This window comes from Jaculus jaculus, chromosome 6 (assembly GCF_020740685.1).
Source record: "Jaculus jaculus isolate mJacJac1 chromosome 6, mJacJac1.mat.Y.cur, whole genome shotgun sequence".
NCBI lineage: Eukaryota > Metazoa > Chordata > Mammalia > Rodentia > Dipodidae > Jaculus > Jaculus jaculus.
The window spans coordinates 15,025,275-15,046,405 of NC_059107.1; the positions used below are offsets into that span (position 1 = coordinate 15,025,275).

Here is a 21,131-nt window from a genome sequence, read left to right on the forward strand (position 1 = left end):
GGATTGTAACTCGTGAATGACAGGCATGTTAATTCTAACATATCTGGCAACTTCCCTAGTTATTAACACTAAAACTGCTTCCCTAACTGTTAAAACTAAAACTTTGAAAAGGAAATCATCAAAGGCTATAGTAATCATTTCATGTAATATGAATTTTCTAAACTCTAATAACCTGAAAAATCCATGATTCAAACCTCTTCATTTAGCACATTGATGTCACTTCCATGAAACAAAAACAACCTCCGGACCCTTCCAGCCCAGGGCACACAAACCCTGGTGTCCTTACCTGAATCGTAGATACTCCCAGGGAGAGCGCTCCAGTGAGGTACTGGGGCAAAGGAGTCAGTCTGTCATTGCTACTGCTCCCTACTAATGCATCCTGCATTGTTGACAAGGTTCCATTTCCTTCCCTCTGCTTCCCTTGTGACCCTTCCAGCCTCAGCTACTACCCAGGTATTTATCCTCTTGAACTTTGAGGGTCCTTGCAGCAGGTGGTAACACCTTTATTTTACTTCTGTATTGTTTTAAATATTTTTATTATTATTTAAAAGAGACAAAGGGAGAGAGAGAATGGGCACGTCAGGACCTCCAGCCACTGCAGACGAACTCCTGACACATGTACCACCTTGTACATCTGGCATACATGGGTCCTGGGGAATCAAACCTGGGTCCTTTGGCTTTGCAGGCAAGCACCTTAACCACTAAGCCATCTGCCCAGCCCCATTTTACTTCTTTTTTTAAAAAATATTTTTTGTTCATTTTTTATTTATTTATTTGAGAGCAACAGACACAGAGAGAAAGACAGATAGAGGGAGAGAGAAAGAATGGCCGTGCCAGGGCTTCCAGCCTCTGCAAACGAACTCCAGACGCGTGTGCCCCCTTGTGCATCTGGCTAACGTGGGACCTGGGGAACCGAGCCTCAAACCGGGTCCATAGGCTTCATAGGCGAGCGCTTAACCGCTAAGCCATCTCTCCAGCCCCCATTTTACTTCTTAATGAATGGTCTTGCAGGGCTACTCTGAGGGGGGTTCCTGCTTGTGTCCACTAAAGTTCTTTACCACTGAGTGTCCTGAGGTGAGTTTTCTTTTAACCTATATTGTGTTGTTGATTACATGGAAGATTCTGGCTGTAACAAAGGAGTCCTGGGAAGCTCATCTGGGCAGCAGCTAAAGAATTAACATGCAGGGAAAGCCGGGTTGTCTGGTGGCATTGGAGTCATGCTCACTAATCAAGAATTCTGGCCATTATAGAGTGACCAGAACTATTACATATGGATTATTGCTTTTCCAAGGCGTAAAGAGATAACATATAATTTCCTGTAAAATTAGATCAAATAATTGTGCCTTCCATAGTCCAGAATGTGCTTTAAGAATTTATGAGGCTTCCAAGCCCATTTCACTTTCATCAATTTTGCACTTACCATGGATGTACAAAAATTATCCCATGAGTGTTCTGATAGGACATTGGATGATAGAGATTTGCCAGGTGCTAATTTTCCTAAAAGAAATCTCGTTCTTTAAGGTTGCTGCTCCTCTTTGTTTGTGTGGAAGGTTAGTGCCTAGAGGAGAATTGGGGTGAAAAGAAAGATTTTCTGATATCTCGCCACAGACTGGGACTACAATTCCAGGGCTTCGCCTTCACCTGCTCTGGGTCACACTCGCGAGGGTGTACATTGCAACTAATACATTTGAGCTACGCCACGTTTATTCTAAAGGGAGGAATGAGGTTCTGTAAGCAGTGTCCACAGCAGAGCAGTGCTTAAGGTCCTCTAGCTGCCTCCGAAGAGAGTTCGTGGCTGAGTTGATCAGAAGCTAATTGTTCTTTCTAGTAACTGCACTTCCTCAGTCACTGACAGAAATCTCGAGAGCCCGTCGCAGCCTCTGGGTGCATTTCCAGCAAAGCCCAGGGTGCCTTGCCTTCCGAGTGGCAGTCCAGGCTACGCTGCTTTCAGAAATGGCTTGGAGGAAGATAAGGACGTGTGATTAGCTCTAAATGAAGTTCTAAACCACTGGTACATGAAATGAAACTATTTTTCTCTCTCTCTTTCTTCTTCCCCTTCCCTTAACCTGAGCTGCTGATGTAAGTGGCTCTAATTTACTTGCTCTGAGAAAACAAAGCAAATAAAACAAGAAATGGCAAAAAAAAAAAAGATTCCCCCCCCTTGTAAAGATGAGCACTTCTCTGGATAAAAGGGAGTCATTTGCTCCTTTCATGGTGTCAGTATTAATTTCCAAGGCGTCAAAGCCACCGCTAATTTATTTACGGAACAATCTCCTTGCCCAGGAGCCCTGGGCTGGGGGAGACAGCGGCTTCCAGCCTCCAGCTTTGTTTGTTGACAGTCTGATTTCCCACCAGGCCGTTTCCACCTGTGTTTCTGTTGTTTTTCAGGACTCGTCTCTCTTTCTTCTCCCCCGCCACTGCCTCCCCAATGGCTGCTGGAGGCTCTTCTCATCTCTGGTCTCTCTTATCCACTTCCTCCCTCCAGCCCTGACGACTCCTGGACGGGTTTGCAGTCACACTGCACTTAGAGTCTCTGCTGGGAAAGTCCCAGGGGACCCAGCACATCTTTCTCCCCCACACGCTTTTTTTTTTTTTTTGTTTCAAGGACAAGATTCAAAAGAGCCTGCTACAGACAGGTTGTAGGGTGCACCCTCTGAAGTGCCTTCAAATAGGGCCTGAGCGATTTGAATATTTGTGCGCCTGAAAACCAGTCTGTAAAACTGTCCGCCAAAGCCCATTAAATTCTGTAAAATCGCTCGGCTTTGAGGGTTTCCTGATGGAGTCCAATTTGGGGGCCTTGGCACCTCGCTGCCAAAGCATTCATCCCCAAAGACTTCCACAATGGAAAACAGTGAGTGGCTGACTTGGCCGAGCTCATTGCATATCAAAAGGTGGGAGGGAGGGAGGGAGGGGCACATCCACCCCGGGGTGGCAGGCCGGGTGCTTGCTACACATGCCAGAGTGGCACAAGTAATATTGAGATGTTTTAAGCACAGGTCTCGTGTGTGGGCACGTGCTTGCTTGCCCTCTTTCAGTTCCTCTCTGCAGGGACACGGGTGTGGGGACGGAGCGTGTTTTCAAGTTAGCCGCAATGCCTCATTTGCATGGAATGAGATAGCTCATTTTCCAGATTGCATCATTATGGAGCCCTGTCGGACAGGTTGAGGCAAGAAAGGGCACCACTTCAGGTGCATAACCTGTACCACATGTTGCCACCGTGGACCTAAGACGTACTTCCTGGCCAAGAAGGACCAGAGAGGTACAATTGCTCCTTGGGCCTGCGTGCTGAAACTCTATAATGCATGCAAGTTATTTTGTGCATTGTCTCTTGTGATTGCAATTTGTCAGGATTCCTCCGAGATCTTTATGCGTTTGTGTTTAAAGGTGCTGTGTTTAAAATGTCCACCTTTCCCCCATAGGAAGGCAGAGAGAAGGAAAAGACAAAACTCTATTTGGAATCACACCATTATATTGTGCTGAAATCAGAAATTCTAAAGGACTTGAGTCCTGACGAGGGGAATTTTGTTCCCTTTGGTGGCTGGACAAAGTAGAAGTCTGAGGAGCAGCCTCTGGGTTCTTTTTTTTTTTTTTTTTTTTTTTTTGGTAATTAGGCAATTAAGTGAATACAGGTTTGCCTTGTTAACAGAATTCCCTTGCTAACCCTCCCACCCCAATCTCCCAAATCTTCTCCTCGCAGACGTCTCCTCTTCCCCAATCTCTGAGACTTGTACCCTGACCAAAGGACATGGGATTCAGAAAGTTTGAAGGTTCAGCCCTTTCTTAGTTCTCGTCCCTGAGCTCTCTATGACCAAAAACTCTTTATTTATTTTGAAAGCGGAAACAATGTCATTTTATCGCCTGCCAGCATAACTCCAAGATGCTTGAAACAATTTCCCTCAAACTTCCGACCAAGCTCACCTTTGAGCTAAGACTAAAACAGGGAAAGTTTGGGCCCCAAAGGACAATTTTTTTCAGAGAAGTTGGGAGCAAGAGAGACGCAGGTGTCTGATGAAACTCATCCAACAATTGTCACCTGCCCTACCTGCATCTTGGGCCTCATTCCTCCTGTCTCTCGGGATGCCTTACTTTTCTCTCTGTAATGTTGTCAGTTCCCCCATTCCTTTTCCCTTGCCTGCTTGTCCTCTGGGATGAAGGGGAGGTTTTAAATGGGTAAACTGTATAAAGTTTCTCCAAAATCAACTTGAAACTTGGTTTTAATTGGATGGAGGGGATTCTCTTATGGAAGCTGCAGCTGGGCATCCACAGTGGACAGTCCAGAAGCGAGGTGGGGCTGCCAGCCCTGACTTCTGAAGACTGAAGTTTCTGATGCATATTTATATGAAAACTCCATAAAATACCGAGGGCCTGGGCTGCAGCTCTTGTTACATTCCCCTCCCAGCGACTCACAGCTCCAGTCAACAACCGATCCTGCGTGTGGTGAACAATGAGCTGTCCATCGAACGTGTGGGGTGCAGCTATAGCCAGAACCAGAGATGCCAGAACCAGCTTCTCTTTCTCGCTGTGCTGGTTGCGCTTTAACACTGACTCCCCTGGATGAGTCAGCAACCCAATCTCTATCAATGAAGTGTTTCCCAAACAGTACATTTGAGTTCAGGGTTCCCACACCTGGGGGAGATCAGCAATCTTGACGTCCCAGTGTTTTCCCTGAGCTCTGCAGCCTGTGTGAGCCTTGGTGGCAAGCCATGCTGATGGCCCAGGTTCCATCCCTCCTTTCTTCCTCATTCCTTCCTCGCTGGCACCTTCCTTGTCCGCTACTGTGCCCTCAAGGGGCAGGGGTACTACATGGTGGTCTAATTTCTTACCATCAGGTGGACATCAAGGAAAGGACATTTCAACATGATTTCCCTCATCCCCACTGGCCAGGCTGACTCCGCGGTATCAAGGTACTCAAGTCTCAGCTCTAGAAAGCAGAGGACAGAGCCCTTTTCTGGAACCTTCTGCATTACTGCTTTACTACTTTATCTCCTCCTCTCCTCTTCCTGAGCTTGGATGATCCTTGCCTTCTAAAAAATCCTAGACATTTGTTGTTTTCCTAAATAGGGTGGTGCGAGCCTGCACAAAACTTCCTTTGGCTTGGTTCTTCATCTTTATACAACCATCTAAAAGAACTGTGACTTGGGCTGCTGTAGGAACTGCTGTATCCAAGAGGGAATGAGAAGGGAAAAGGAGGATGAATAGCTATGAATAAACCCGTTATGCCCGCTTTTCCAGTTGCAATACCCCAACTCACTTAACCAGGCTTTTGCTTACAGACTATTTACATAACTTTTCTATCAAAAGCCAGTGAGATCAGAGTGCCCATCTAATGCTGGCAATTAGTGTTTTCTTACTAAGCAGTTCCTTTTAGCAGTCTTACATGGCCAGTTATAGCCTGCGAATTAGCACTGTGATTAAAAACAGGAGCTTTGGAATAAGACCCAGTTCTACACTTACCTAACAGCTCAGTGGCCTTATGCAAATTAAAGAACTTCTCTGAGCCTCCTCCTGGTCCTCATGTGTGAACTGCTTTAGCGTTGTTAAAAAGGTGTAGATGAACGAATGTGTGCAAAACACCTAGCACATAGTAAATATTAATGTTTCCTTCACTTGGTTTATTATTTGCCTTATATTTCCATGCACTGCCACTAGCATATTTCCTCTTATGAGGAAAAAATATCTGTAGAGTAGCTGCTCAGAAAATGAAGTGAAGGGCTGGAGAGATGGCTTAGCGGCTAAGCGCTTGCCTGTGTAGCCTAAGGACCCCGGTTCGAGGCTCGATTCCCCAGGACCCACGTTAGCAAGATACACAAGGGGGTGCATGCATCTGGAGTTCCTTTGCAGCAGCTGGAGGCCCTGGCATGCCCATTCTCTCTATATATATGCCACCCCCTCTCTCTCTGTCACTTTCAAATAAATAAATAAAAATGAGCAAAAAATATTTAAAAAAAAAAAAAGAAAATGAAGTGAAATGGACTGGGTTTATTCTTTACTGCCAAGCTTAGAGGACTGCAGAGAGAGGAGTACTTCTGGACATCTCTCCAGATGAGAACAGCAATTAAAAGAAATCACAGTAAATAAATATTAATGTTCACTCTTTTGCATGTATGTGTGTAGAGTTTGTACAGTGTAGTGTGTTACATATGGTGTATGTATGTGTGTGCGTGCAGTCGTGTGCACAGACATGTGCCTTGTGCATTGATGCATCACTAGAGGAAATCTTCAAGTGCTCTTCTCTGTCAGTCAACCAAGTTCTTCCTTGAGACAGAGTCTCTCCTTCAACCCAGAGCTGCCCTTGTTGGTCAGTGAGCTCCATTGATTCCACCCTCAGCACTGAGGTTTCAAAGATGTGTGAGCACTTCCTACTCTCTAGTTGGGTTCTGGGATTTCGAACACCAACCCCCATCTCCTGAGACCCTCATGCTTAAACAGCAAGCACTGTTAACTACTGAGCTCTCTCCCCAGCTCTTAATTTTTCTACACTATACATCCAATATATTTTTAAAGTTTAAGGCTACTCACAGGATGGCATATTTATACATATGATAAATAATGATGACAGATAGAAGATAGATAGATAGATAGATAGATAGATAATTAGGTGATACTGGGAAGGATCCTGGCTTTAACCATTCATTCATGGATTCTCCTTGTGCATCCAGAGACTTCCATGCATGTGATATTGGGTGTACCAACACCTTGGCTTCCAAAATGAAAAATTGCATGGGTTTTCTAATAATGCAATATTTTGATATTTTTGAGATAATTTTGAAAGAACTCCTCAGTAAGAAATGAATATTTGTGAGCTGGAGAGATGGCTTAGCGGTTAAGCACTTGCCTGTGAAGCCTATGGACCTCAGTTCAAGGCTTGGTTCCCCAGGTCCCACGTTAGCCAGATGCACAAGGGGGTGCACGCGTCTGGAGTTCATTTGCAGAGGCTGGAGGCCCTGGCGCACCCATTCTCTCTCTCTCCCTCTATCTGTCTTTCTCTCTGTGTCTGTTGCTCTCAAATAAATAAATAAATAAAAGAAATGAATATTTGCCTTTATTCTCATCTCCAATATTAAATATTCCTTTTACAAATTGTTATTTTCATTGACCTAGAAATGAGGCAAGCATGGAAAGGGAGCTTGAAATGAGGAGCTCTGGGATTGAGACTGGGGGCCACCACCCTGCAGCGTGGCTCTTTATGTGACGGGAGGCAGGGCCCTTTCCCTGCCCACATGTATCTCCTCACTGTGAGGGCTTTAGAAGAACAGCCTTTAAAGATGTGCTGTCAGGTCATAAGGGACCCTGATGATTTGTTCTTAGGTCAGAGCAGAGTTGCAGAAGTTGATCGTTAGTTACAGATTTTTCTGGCTGAGCCCAGTAGGAAACGATTTCGATATTCTCTGATTTTGAGTTTTGATTCCTTTACCTGAAACTCTATTTGGGTGGTTAGCATGTTAAAAAAAAAATTCCTCTTTGAATACTCTTCAGGATAAACACACACACACACACACACACACACACACATACACACTTATGTAAATCAAGGCTTAGAGAATAATGATGAAGGTGGGATACCCTCATGGCTTGGGTCAGTAGACAGGTGGAGTTGGGAGGCAGAGCAGAGTATCACAGTGCTGTCCCCTCCTATGTGTGTCTCTGGGACTCCACTGGCAGGTTTCTCCCTTCAGCTGGGGTCCTCTTGGATAGTGTAATCAATGCCATGAGTTCTCTTACTGTTCCCACCGCCCACAAATCAAGCTCTTAATAGCCCAATAAAATCATGAGGTTTGGGATAAAAAAGTGATTGCATTGCTTGGATACTAATGAGGTGAATATATCTGAAACATCTGATTAAAGGCTGTGGAAAAGAGGTCTCGGCACAACATGTGGAGTGGCTAATTTACCAAGGTGTGGAGCCTTCCATGTAACAGAGCGTCAGGCACATTTACTTCAAGGTGGTGTGTTTCAAACACCCTGCTTTTCCTCTCCTGTTTTCCTGCGAATCACTGGAACATGGATGGATGAGCAAAGCTGGGTGGCTGAGTGATTCTGCCATCAGGGTTTCTGTCTGCCAGGCTATTGCCAACAAATGTACCAACCTGGCAGGTCAAAGGCCTGCACTATATTTCTAAAATGTATTACGCAGTCGATAATAAATAAATCCAAAGGCGTGTGATTACATAATGATAGCCACATTCATTCACCTGTCTATCAAAGGAACCATATTCAAGTTAGAGCTTCCTTCCCCTGGGCCTGAGAGGTGGAGCTGGAGCGCCAGCTTGTCGTGTTTGAAATTCCTGGCAACCCTGGGCTAAGTGCACGGTGGTGGGATGGGGTCCCCTTTTCTTAGTGATCCATTAGCTAATGGGTGTGAGCCCGTCAGTTTTCTATTTATTCCTTAAGCCATTAAGGTTCACCTGCTGTGCCTCAGACTACACTTGACAAAAAAGAGTGATAGTTGAAATAAAATAAATATCAAACCTTATGAGATCTGATGGGTATTGTTTAAAACATAATGGGCGACTTGAACAGGTAAAGGTGAACCATCTGTTCCAAGTTGACAAGGAGGATCCTGGACCTCATAAGCAGGCAGTACTGTGACGTGCCAGCTGTTGGAATGTAGCTGCTTTGAGAACCATCTTCCAGTGCCTCCAGTGTCTACCAACAGCGTCTACCTGGAGCTCTTGGAAGCTAATCAAGGCATTTCTTACTCATTCCACCTTTCAATAGATTCTTTTACTTGGTGTGTGTGTGGGGGGGGGGTGATATATGTGTGCATGTTTGTTCATGTGTGTGCACATGTTTGTGGGTATGCACGCGTATGTGTGCATGAATGTGTGAAGACCAGGGGTCAATACCGGGTTTCTTGCTCTGTCACGCACAATCTTGTTTTCTAAGATAAGGAATGTCACTGAATCTGAAAGCTCAGCAATTGGGCTATGCATAGCTCAAGAGGTCCTTCTATCTCTGCTTCCCCAGGGCTGGGATTCAGGCATAGCATATGCTGCTGTATCTGGTTTTATATGTCAGTACTGGGAATTTCAGCTCAGGTCTTCATACTTGCACAGTAAGAACTTTACCAACTGAGCCACCTTCCCACCCTATTCTTTTACTTTTTAAGTTAAAAAAAAAAAGTTGGGCTGAAGGGATGGCTTAGCAGTTAAGGCATTTGCCTGCCAAGCCAAAGGACCTTGGTTAGATTCCCCAGGACCCATGTTAGCCAGTTGCATAAGGGGGCGCATGTGTATGGAGTTCGTTTTCAGTGGCTGGAGGCCCTGGCATGCCCATTCTCTCTCTCTCTCTCTCTCTCTCTCTCTCTCTCTCTCTCTCTCTCTCTCTCTCTCTCTCTGTTAAATAAATAAATATAAATTTAATTTTTTTTAAGTTAAGTTAAAAGAAAAACTTAGGCAGAGGAAGGGAGAGGGATGGAGAAAGTTGGTAAGGTGGATAAATATGATCAAGGAATATGTATGAAAATGCCATAACAAAACAAAACAAGCCGAAAGAATTTTGTATGCCAACTAAAACGTTAATAAAATGAAACCTCCCTCCTGGTCTACACCAGGCTCCACATGGGCTGGGTCTCAAAATCAATGTGGCCTCAGCGTTTTACTGTAGCCACACTGCTCCTTGTCAGGCTTTTTCAACCCCTCTCAACTGTTCTTCCATTTGATTCATCTCTACTTAGAGCTTTCTGTCAGTCTCATTCCTGTCTTGTAACAAATCAACCCACAGCTCCAGAGGTCTGAAAAATGGCTGATAGAATAGGTGCCTGGGTGATTGCGTCAGACTGAGAGCCATTAGAGCTCAGCTCTTGGAAGTCCATTGGCTTGGGTCTGCTCCTCATGTGGACATGCTAGGATGAGGGCAATCGTTCAACAGCTTTCCAGGAGATGCTCTTCACTTCCCTAGAGCCTACGGCCCGAGACCAAGCTCACAGACACATCTCCGGCCTCTGCATGGTTTATATCCGCTGAGCTCCATGGGTGATTTCAAGTCCCGTAACCAAGCCCACATCATTGTGTTGTGCAGTTTCCCATTGCTGTGGCAAAGCTGCTGCCACAAACAAGTTAGAAGAATAAAAGGTTTCTTTTGTCTCATGATTCAGGGGTCTTTAGCTTGCGCATGCTTGGCCTACACTAATATAGTACTATAATCAGATAAGTAAGTGCTAGGAGGACTTTGGGATAGATTGATTTGTTTGCCTTTGTTTATGATGAATATCAGCTATCTGGAAATGAAGTATGGTAAAGTGTCCTCTTGTTAAAGGAAGAATTTCTTCTTGGGAATGGCCCACTAGATGCTAAAAGCACTGTATCATTGGTTTTAAGAAGCAAGACAAACTTGTAAGAAGTTTATTTTTAAATTCAGGATGTCCACTGTACTGGTAAATATAAGATCACAAAATGAGACAACGCAATGTCTATCAAGCTGGTGTGTGTGTGTGTGTGTGTGTGTGTGTCTATATCTATCTATCTATAGATAGATAGATAGATAGATAGATAGATAGATAGATAGATAGATAGATAGATAGATAGATGCTAATGTATGTTTGACAATGAATAACTTATTTGACTTATTTAATATCATCCTGCATACCTTTGAAGATAAATGCTCTGTCCATTTTTTTTTAAATGCCTGAAGGTTTAAGACCTTGAGTGTTTTCTTTTCAAAGTCACTCAGCACATATTGGTATGTAGTTTATACATTTTTATATACAATACCAGCTACTGTTCTTTATGTCCTGAAGAAATAAATGGGCTTCAAGTTCCAACAGAGATGCCACTGATCTTACATAGGGGTGTTGCTATTGATCAACAGCTAAGGTAATTTCACAATATTACACTGTCATCATGAGACTTTAACAAGTACATGTCCAAAGCTAATAGTGCACTAGCTCATCTAGAAGGATAGGCAGCAGGGGAGATAGCTCAGTCCACAGGGTGCTTGCCATACAAGCATAAGGACCTCAGTTCAGATCCCCAACATCCAAGTGAGGGTTAGGGGGAGCATGCATACCTGTCTTCTCAGTACTGGCAGATGCTTGTCTGTAATTCTAACACTGCAGAGACATGGAATCCTTAAGGTTTGCTAGAGCTTTATAGTAGGGGACAACCGTGTCTTAGAAAATAGGGTGAAGTGATTGAGGAAGACACCTGCTATCTGTCTCTGACCTCCACACATATGGATATATACACCCATGTCCACATGTATGCACACAGTACTCATATATGAAAATAAACATAATAAAAGTAGGCAACACCTACGTGGCCAAAGTGGCTTCCAGGGCTAAGTGGCTCCTAATTTCGCCCTGATAACTTGCCTTGAAGAATTAGGGTTTCTCTGACAGGAGTTCATGTCACTTTTCATACTCACAATTCCTAATTCTTGATCTTCAAAAATAAAGCAGGTCAAATGTTATTTAAAATGGGAATATTTATAAATTCTTCCTTCCAGCATCCCACCAGGGGGAATAACATTTGCACAGCATAGCACCACATTTTCCCCTGTTCTCCTAAGGAGAAAAGATGTTCTTGCAGGAAGAGACTGTTTAGAAAATAAAGAAATGGGGCAAATGGAAGAAGAAAGAAGATAGAGAAAAAAGTGAGGCAAATTCAGACTAGAGAAGGGATTTTGGTTGGATGGATTGAAGAAGAGTAAGTGAAAGGATGATTAAAGGATAACTTTAATTGATTTTGCTGCCGACTCATTTAAAACATGTTTCTGGGGCTTAGTGGCTAAGGTGCTCACCTGCAAAGCCAGAAGACCCACATTCAATTCCCCAGGACCCACATAAGCCACATGCCCAAGGTGGCGCATGCATCTGGAGTTTGGTTGCTGTGGCTGGAGGTCCTGGCACATCCATTTTCTCTCTCTCTCTTTCTCAAATAAATAAATAAAAAGAAAATTAATTCTGTTTTATTTCATGTGTGCCTGTATGTGTATGTATGTATGTATCTGTATGACATGCATGCATGCATGAACTTGCATGCCACAGCACACATGTCAGAGGACAACCTCGGAGGTTTAGTCTTCGCCTTCCACCTTGTTCCAGACATGGTCTTTCCTGTTGTTTGCCACTGTGAATGGTAGACTAGCTGGCCTGCCAGCTTTTGAATTCTGTCTCTGCCACCCATTGCCATGGACACGTGTGCCATTGTGTCCGGCTTTACGTGAGTTCTGGGGATGTGACCTCCAGCCGCCAAGTCTGTGTGGAGGGTGCTTTTAAGCACTGAGCCATGTCCCCAGGCCTGCTGTGGACTTTGAAGGATAGGCATAAGGAACTCAGTTGCTGTTTGATTGGTTTTGGCTGTTGTGCTAGCTCAGCTTCATGCAGATTTAGAGCCACATGCACTCAGATACGTCAGGGTCACAGAAGCATTTGTCATGGAGTATAATCGTGTTTGTAAGACTGTATGATCCGTGTCTCTATCACCTCTAGACAGCCATGAAAGGAAACAGGTCAATTGCCATAGCTGTGTCCCTGGGCATCAGGGAAGCCCATGGCACGAGACATCCTCAGTAAGAGGTTGAGTAAACACACTTCCAAGATGGCTCCTTGCTCTCCTGGAGCCATCATTATTACTGAATGAGTCATCTCCAGTAGGCCTGCTTCTTTTTTCATCGACATTTCAATGACGTCTTTGTAGAGTACTAAATTTTCTTGATAGGCTAATTCCTGGCCCCGGAATATTTCCTGCAGAAGGCCAGTCACTGGGCCTGAGGTTAACTTCAGGGTTCAGAACTTTGGTTCTTAATATAGAATGTGAAAATTCTACAATCACTGGGAAAAATGTATGCTAAGCAGATAAAATCAGTCCCACTGTACCATAACTCTCCAGAGAGAAGAGATAAACTGCTTGATGCTTCAGCTTACAAAAAAAAAAAAAAAAAAAAAAAAAAAGTAACAAAATATTTCCAGTTCCGGAGACTGAGTTTCATTCCTGATGTAAATATAGAAACCTCTAGAGGAGAGGGACACATTTGAAGGAGGGAAGGAAAGCAAATGAGGCAGAAGGGAAGATTTCCTGATCAGCTCTATAGCCAGGCCCCAACCCAGAGAAGCCAACCTTTTCTTAAACAGCAGTTTTCCTTGTCAAAACCCTGAGCACATTTGACAGATGGCAGTAATATCAGAGAGACCCAAGGCACCGTCAGTATGACAAGAAAAGAAAGTCTGCTGCCTGGCCTGAGACTAGTCATCTCTGTCACATCTCCCAGAGCCTAGGAGACATACCAGAGGAAGTGGCGGATTAAACAGGAGTGCTGCTCTCTCTGCTAGCCCGGAACCCTTTACCAGGGAGATAATGGTAGACACTGAGGAGACTCTAAGCCCATCAAAGCACAAACCAGAGGCTGCTGACAGCTCAATGCTAAAGGAGGCTTCTAACACAACTTCCAAAGCTCAGGGAACATTTTAGAAGAGGAACCAGAAAGAATTGAAGAGCCACAGGGTGAGAAGATGTATTCTGAGGCAATGTCCCCCCCCCCACCTCCTCAGAGACGGACTGGTGCATTCATGACCCACAAAGATTGCCAATAACCCCACTGCGGAGGGTCTTCAGTGGAATGAAGGTGGGATGGGACCAAAGAATGTAAATAGATAGGAACATGACTAATTTGCAATATGTTCAGGTGATAACGTTCTCAATTAAAAAAGAAACAACTCTGAACATTAAGCTTGACACAGATCTTAGTAATAGTGTACATGCCTAGCATATGTGAGCTCTGGGTTCATGCCAAGCACAGCAAAACATAACAACTATTATTACGACTTTTGTCTTCTCCACAAATCCCCACATTTTGTCCACCATCAACCCTGATGGTTCTACCATCTATTTAACATTAGTCCCAATTTCTTTCTTTCATCCTCTTAAATCAAGCTATTCATTCCTTTTCAATTTTTATTTATTTATTTATTTATTTGAAAAAAGAGAAAATGGAAGAGAGAAGAGAGAGAGAGAGAGAGAGAGAGAGAGAGAGAGAGGAAGGTAGAGAGAAAGAGAGAGAGAATGGACAGACCAGGGCCTCTAGCACTGCAAATGAACTCTAGAACTCCAGATGCATGAGCCACCATGTGCATCTGCCTTATGTGGGAACTGGAGAATCAAACCTGGGTCCTTAGCCTTTGCAGGAAAGTGTCTTAACCACTAAGCCATCTCTCCATCCCAAAGTATTCATTCTTGCCTGGACCAATCCAGTTGCCTTCTGGGGGTTCTCAGTTTCCTCTGTCACTTTTGGTTTCTTCTTATAGCTACCCAGATGACAGTTCTAAAATTAAAAATTAGACCCCTTTCCCACAACATAGATGATTCTGTTGTGTTATCAGTGCAATAAATATCTGTTGTGATATGGGCATTGAGATAATATCAATGGAGAAGAGTGCTGGCAGCTAGTGCAGGGTCGTGGGCAGATGGAAAGCCATGTGAAGGCAGACAGACTTGGTTCCCCCTCCCAGGGGCTCAGCTATGTGGGCTAGCCAGAGCGTAATGCTGAAGCATGAGAAACTGACGGTGTGGGAAGGGTGGAGATAACAGCTCCAATATTGACAGTGTGAGTGATCCGGGACATGGAAGGTTGGAGAGAGTTCATGTCTTTAAAATTTTGGGATTAAAAATGAATTCATTCATGAGGGTTTTTCTACAAGACAAAAAGAGCCCATATTTTTTATTATAAATTTTAACCGGTAAACATATTGTACATTGAATATGGCACCTGAAGAGAATTGGAACTTTTTAACAAGGTTCTACTTTCTTATTTTCCTATTGCCATTAGTTTTCATAGAGTCAAACACTGACCAGGGAATTTTGGTTGTTTACTTGCTTGTTTTTGTTGTTGTTGTTGTTGTTTGGTTGGTTTGTTTTTTTTTCAGGCAGGGTCTCACTCTAGCCCGTGTTGACCTGAAATTCACTCTGTAGTCTCAGGCTGGCCTCGTACTCACAGTGATCCTCCTACCTCGGCCTCCCAAGTGCTGTGATTAAAGGTGTGTTCCACCATGCCTGGCTTGACCAGAGCTTTCTATTACCTAATTTCCCTTATTTTTTTTTTTAAAGTAAAAATGATGTGTGTGTGTGCGTGTGTGTGTGTGTGTGTGTGTGTGTGTGTGTGTGTATGTGCCGGTGCATGTGTGCTTGCTGCACATCGAGGTCCGAGGACAGCTGTCAGTCCAGCACTAGCCTTCCACCAGTTTTGAAGCACGGGACTCACTGACTACGGCTCTGCACATGAGCTGCTGGGAAAGTCTGCGGTCTTTGCTCCCCTTTCCACTGTAGTGCGCCAGGGTTACAGAAGCCCACCATCACGCCTGGCTTTTAAATGAGGTCTGGGCTTCCAAACTCAGGTACTGAGTTATGTGGCGAGTGCTTTATCCATTGAGCCATCTCTCCGACTCCCTGCTTCCCCTTTGACATGTCTGGAGACCTCCTGGTCCTCCGCAGAGCACCGCTCCAGCGCCCTGTTCTTGGCAACAGCCTTCACTCTCCAGGCATGGGTGGCTATGCACTGACTGCCTTTACGAAGTTCCTCTCCACGAGACCCAGACTGACCCTCTAGGGGATCATAGACTATTTTGCCTAATACTCTTTTTTTTTGTTTTTGTTTTTGCTTTTTGAAGTAGGGTCTCACTCTGGCCAGGCTGACCTGGAATTCACTATGGAGTCTCAGGGCGGCCTCGAAATCACGGCGATCGTCCTACTTCTGCCTCCTGAGTGCTGGGATTAAAGGCGTGCGCCACCACGCCCGGTTTAATACTCTGTTTTTGAAGTGTTATTTTGAGATTAGATGTCAACATTTAGAAAATAAAAAGACCCCTCCCTAAAGCCTAGTAATGTAACTGAAATTTCTTAGATGTTGAAGGTGAGTATCACGGGCCCCCACTCTGGCGAGGGCATGACCGTCTAGAGAAGGCAAATAATCTCAGTGGACGGACGTGCACATGCTGGTGGCCCCAGAGCCATGCCATTTGTGTGGATGACCCTCAGCTGGCCTCTCGTGTTTTGAACCAGTGCCGTCTCTCTGGACAAACATGGGGGTGTGAATTTCTTTGCTTGCCTTGGGCCCCGCCGGGCACGTGCTACAACCAATGGCCCAAGTGTAGCCTGGCATCTAGTGCAGTTCAAAAACCACGATGAGTGCTCAGTGCGTGACGTGACCTGAACTCCCCATGCTCCACAGGGTCACCGTGGCCATCTGCGTGCTTCACTCATGCAAGTCTTTCCGCTCTTCAATACATCTTAGGCACCCCGAAGGTCAGTCATTACACCGGCCCTCATTCCCTTCACGTAAGGGTCTTACTGTCCCTTCCGATCTCTCCTGAGCCGCCACTTCCTCTGGAAGCCTCACATTTCGTCAGACCACAGTCACGGATGTTCTGAACATGTCTGGATGCTTTGTTAATTACTACTGCGGGTGTTGTTTCATGTCATTTTTTCTTACTCTAGTATAAGCTCCAACAACGACAGCATATCATAGTCTAAAATAATACATCAACCATTTCTCTATTGGTGCCATACACAAGGTAGGAAGGAAGGAAGGAAGGAAGGAAGGAAGGAAGGAAGGAAGGAAGGAAGGAAGGAAGGAAGGAAGGAATTTTGTCAAGAAGTAAGCCTTAAAGAATATAGAAGCTGGGCTGGAGAGATGGCTTAGCAGTTAAGCGCTTGCCTGTGAAGCCTAAGGACCCCGGTTCGAGGCTCGGTTCCCCAGGTCCCACGTTAGCCAGATGCACAAGGGGGCGCACGCGTCTGGACTTCGTTTGCAGTGGCTGGAAGCCCTGGTGCGCCCATTCTCTCTCTTTCCCTCTATGTGTCTTTCTCTCTATGTCTGTCGCTCTCAAATAAATAAATAAATAAATGAACCAAAAAACTTAAAAAAAAAAAAAGAATATAGAAGCTTGGAGCAGTGTGAAGAAGAAGCGAGGACGACCCCAGGACTGACCAAAGCCGCACGCCGCTGCACCCCCGCATTCAGCGGCTACATCCCTGCCCCCCCCCCCCGCCCTCGCTGCCGCCACTCCCAAAAGAAAGGCTGAGGGAGATGCTAGAGGAGATAGAGCCAAGGTGAAGGACGAACCACAGAGAAGATCTGCAAGGTTATCTGCTAAACCTGCTCCTCCAAAGCCAGAGCTCAAGCCTAAAAAGACCCCTGCAAAGAAGGGAGAGAAGGTACCCAAAGGGAAAAGGGGGAAAGCTGACGCTGGCAAGGAGGGAATAACCCTGCAGAAAACGGAGATGCCAAAACAGACCAGGCACAGAAAGCCGAAGGTGCCGGAGATGCCAAGTGAAGTGTGTGCATTTTTGATAATTGTGTACTTCTGGTGACTGTACAGTTTGAAATACTATTTTTATCAAGTTTTATAAAAATGCAGAATTTTGTTTTACTTTTTTTTTTAAAGCTATGTTGTTAGCACACAGAACACTTCATTGTTTTGGGGGGAGGGGGTGGAACAAGTGTCACTAACGGAAGGTCTCCCAAGCTGGAGTGACAGGAAAACACCTTTCCCTGCTAATTTTGAAAGATTCCCCTTGGCTCTGGGGAGGAGGGATTCCCTTGTGTTGACACAGTAGCCAACCTTGGCACAGATGCCTCATGGCATGAGAAAACTCAAAGTCCATTTTTATGTTCCGCCCTCCACCATCAGCATAGACTTAACTCCCTTAAGACCAGAGACCTGTTGGGACCTGACCCCTTCACACTGGTTCTGCCAGTGTGTCAGATGACCTGGACTCTGCAGTGACATCACTGAGATGACGGTGTTTCTCTCAAGAGCTGTGGTGCCTTTTCTAAAAGATTGTGGATTTTTCAGATTAATAATCCTTCCATTTTCATTTCATTTCCTGAAAGTCAGGGTCGGCTTGTGAAAAGTTGTTAAAACAACATGCTTAATGTGAAATGTCAACCCTCACTCTAAACTCCCCTGTTCTGAGCATCACATGAAGACTTCATTGGATTTTATGGTGGCTTTCTGATTTTGGTAGTCCATACAAGAAGGGAGTTTGAAAGTTCTTGTATACCGTTACTGAGTGTCTGCCCATGTCCTGCCTGAAATACCATGACTGTTCATGAAAAGTATCTTTAATAAAGCTGGATACAGTTTGAAAAAAAAAAAAGAATATAGAAGCTTGTATGTGAGAGTGTTTTTATTCAGTGGAGCACTATAGCAGAACTGCTTCACACTGTTTAACCATTGGAGGCAAGCAGGACGTGAGTTCAAATTTGTCTTGTCTGAGACTGTCAGTGTTCGGAGGACAGGGACCTTTTGTTCAATTTTTATCTCCATCTAAAACAGAATTTCAAAAATATATGTAGGGTGCTCAAGGAGAGCAGTCTGAATTCCTCTTTTAAGATAGGAAGGCAGTGGCTCTAGGGAGCTAACTCAGCCGGTAAGAGCACTTGCTGCTACAGGCATGAGGGTATGAATTTCACCCCCAGCATACACACACACAGCTGGACATGTCTGAAACTTCAGCACTGAATGGGACAGAGACAGGAATTATTGGCGCTCTGTTGTCAACCAGAATAATTAAAACATGGAAAGCTCCGAGTTCAGTGAGAGACACTGTTTCAGGGAAATAAGGTGGAAAGCAGTAGAGGACATCCAACACCTCTGTCACATACATATCACATGCACAGACACACCACATGCGCACATACGTAACACAATACTACATGATGTACACATGTGTGTGTGCACACAAGACACACATTTGCATGCACACCTATGAGGCACAAACATCTCAAACACACATGTAAACATCAAATGCATATACACAAAACATACTACTACACACACCTATGCATTCACTTGTGTGAAGCACACACATCTCACACACACATATACATCAAATGCATATTCACACAACACAATGCTACACATATGTGTGCGTGCATACACATGGGGTACACACATCTCACACATATGTATACATCAAATGCATACACATACATAACACAATACTACACACACACGCAGGTGCATGCACACATGAGGCACACACATTTGTACACATATAAACATGACATGCATACATACATAACACAATATTACATGCACACATGCGTGCACACATGAGGCATACAACTCACATACATTATGTGCTTTTATAGCATAACATGGCATTACATGCACACACAATGCTCATGTGCACACATGAGGTGCACACACCTGCATACACACATATAACACAATGCTACATGCACCAACATATACACCACACGCATACACACGTAACAATACTTTGTGCACACAAACAGGAAAGCAGTTTCCTTGCTTACACTTTACAGTCTTTCATTACCTGAGATTGTACTATATTTCAGCACAAATGAGTATGACCTACTAGCTCTGGCCATCAAGTTTCTGTTGGTCTCTGACTATTTGCTGAGCTTCAAGGCATTTTATAAGCACCATGAACCTTATCAGGTCCAATAATCACAGAAGTAAGAAAAGCATAATGTGCTGTGCAATTGGAAAACTTGTTATTATGATGAAAACAAAATTGAGACAATTTGACATGCATGCGCACCTCTTGGGGCTCTATGGAATGTTGTACTCTGGAAAAATGTGGTTTTGTACACTAAAAAGTGTCTTAGCCATACAAAGTTGAAAATAATACATATATATACACACACACTTAAGGTTATGAATTCACACTTGCCTCATCAATAAGCCAGGCTACATAATTGATCAAAAGGCTCTCTGGGATTAATTAGCAGTCTTACAAGAAGATCTTGGTCCAGGCTTGTAGTATGAGGACGAGCCTTTTAGAATGGCCAGTTCCTAGATTCCCAGGGGGAAATCTTATGCTTTGATAGATAAAATGTTTGGGGCTCTTGGCTTCTCTGGTGGGCCTGCATGGGCACATGCACACCAGGATGGTGCCGGCAGAGGGCAGCAGCGTGCTGTGCGTGTTCAATTTGCATCTGTGATGGGCAAATCCCTGAGGCCCTACAAGGAAAGAAAGTAGGTGTCCTTTATTCTGAGTAACAATACGGGTCTGAGTAATAGCAAATGCAGGCTTTTTGCATCATGTTGAATTTGGCTCAAGGGGAGTAGAGAAATGAATACGCAACTAAGAGCTGCCATCACAGACAGGAAGTAACTTTAATTAAATATTGTGAAAGTTGAAAAGTTTTTACAGCTTGAATTTTTGCAAAAAAAAAAAAAATTATAACAATCTCTACAGTAGTTAGGGTCTCTAACAATTGGACTGTACAGTGTGTGTCTATTGAAAAAGGTTGGATAAGAAGGTGAAAGGTTAGTAGATTGAGAGATGACTTCATGAAGCTGCATCCTCCTACAGTGAGGCCGGGCATGGCATGATATCCAGTCATCCACAAGCCGGATCCTTCCCCCAAAACGGAAATCTGAATTTAATCCTCCACTCCATTTTCTTCTCACAGCCATATTCTGTGTTTATGGGGGCATATTTTAAAGAACTTGTGACACTTTCATGTAGAAGAACGAGGTTCGTAGGGCCAGAATGCCTTTCCATCTAATCAATACAAACAGAAGCAACCAAACAAAAATGGTACAGAATTTAAAGGCTCTTTGGGCTTTCAAGAACAATTCTAACCACGGCAAATGGCTAACAGATCGGTGGCATCTCTTGCTAGGGTCTGAGTCAGACAGCTTACCGGCTCACTGTCTGTTCCTTTGCAAACAGTTTAAGGGGCTCACCAGACAAAATATGGCTTTAAACTGTGTTCCTCTTCAGGCCAGCGCTTACCACACGAATTCAGACAACCTTTCTGAGTACCGAGAAGCAATGCTAAACCTTGCTTACATTTTCCAGTTTTTAATTATTATTAGTCATCATTATTATTATTTCTCACCATGAAAAATCAGCTCTCCTCCCTCCCTCCCTTCCCTCCCACAACACCCTTCCCCTGCCCACCCCAACCCATAAAAATCGCGCTCTGACAGTCTAGTGAAAATCATTGCAAAATCCATATGGGGCATGCAGCATTGTTGTAAATGATTTCTTGCTCTACTAGAAAAAGTTACATTGTCTTAAGGTAACAAAACAGTTCTTTTGTGCTTTTCGATTTCTTTTTTTTTTTTTTCTTTTTCTTTTTTTCCGTAGAATGTTAGTGATGGCTGACAGTTCTGGTGCACGGTTACAATGTACAAGTGAAATGAATATGATTTG

General features: G+C 44.1%; 1 pseudogene; it reads left to right on the plus strand.

Annotated features, from left to right (window-relative positions):
- Window positions 1-16,150: 16,150 nt before the first annotated feature.
- LOC123461472 lies at window positions 16,151-17,310 on the plus strand (annotated as a pseudogene).
- Window positions 17,311-21,131: the final 3,821 nt, after the last annotated feature.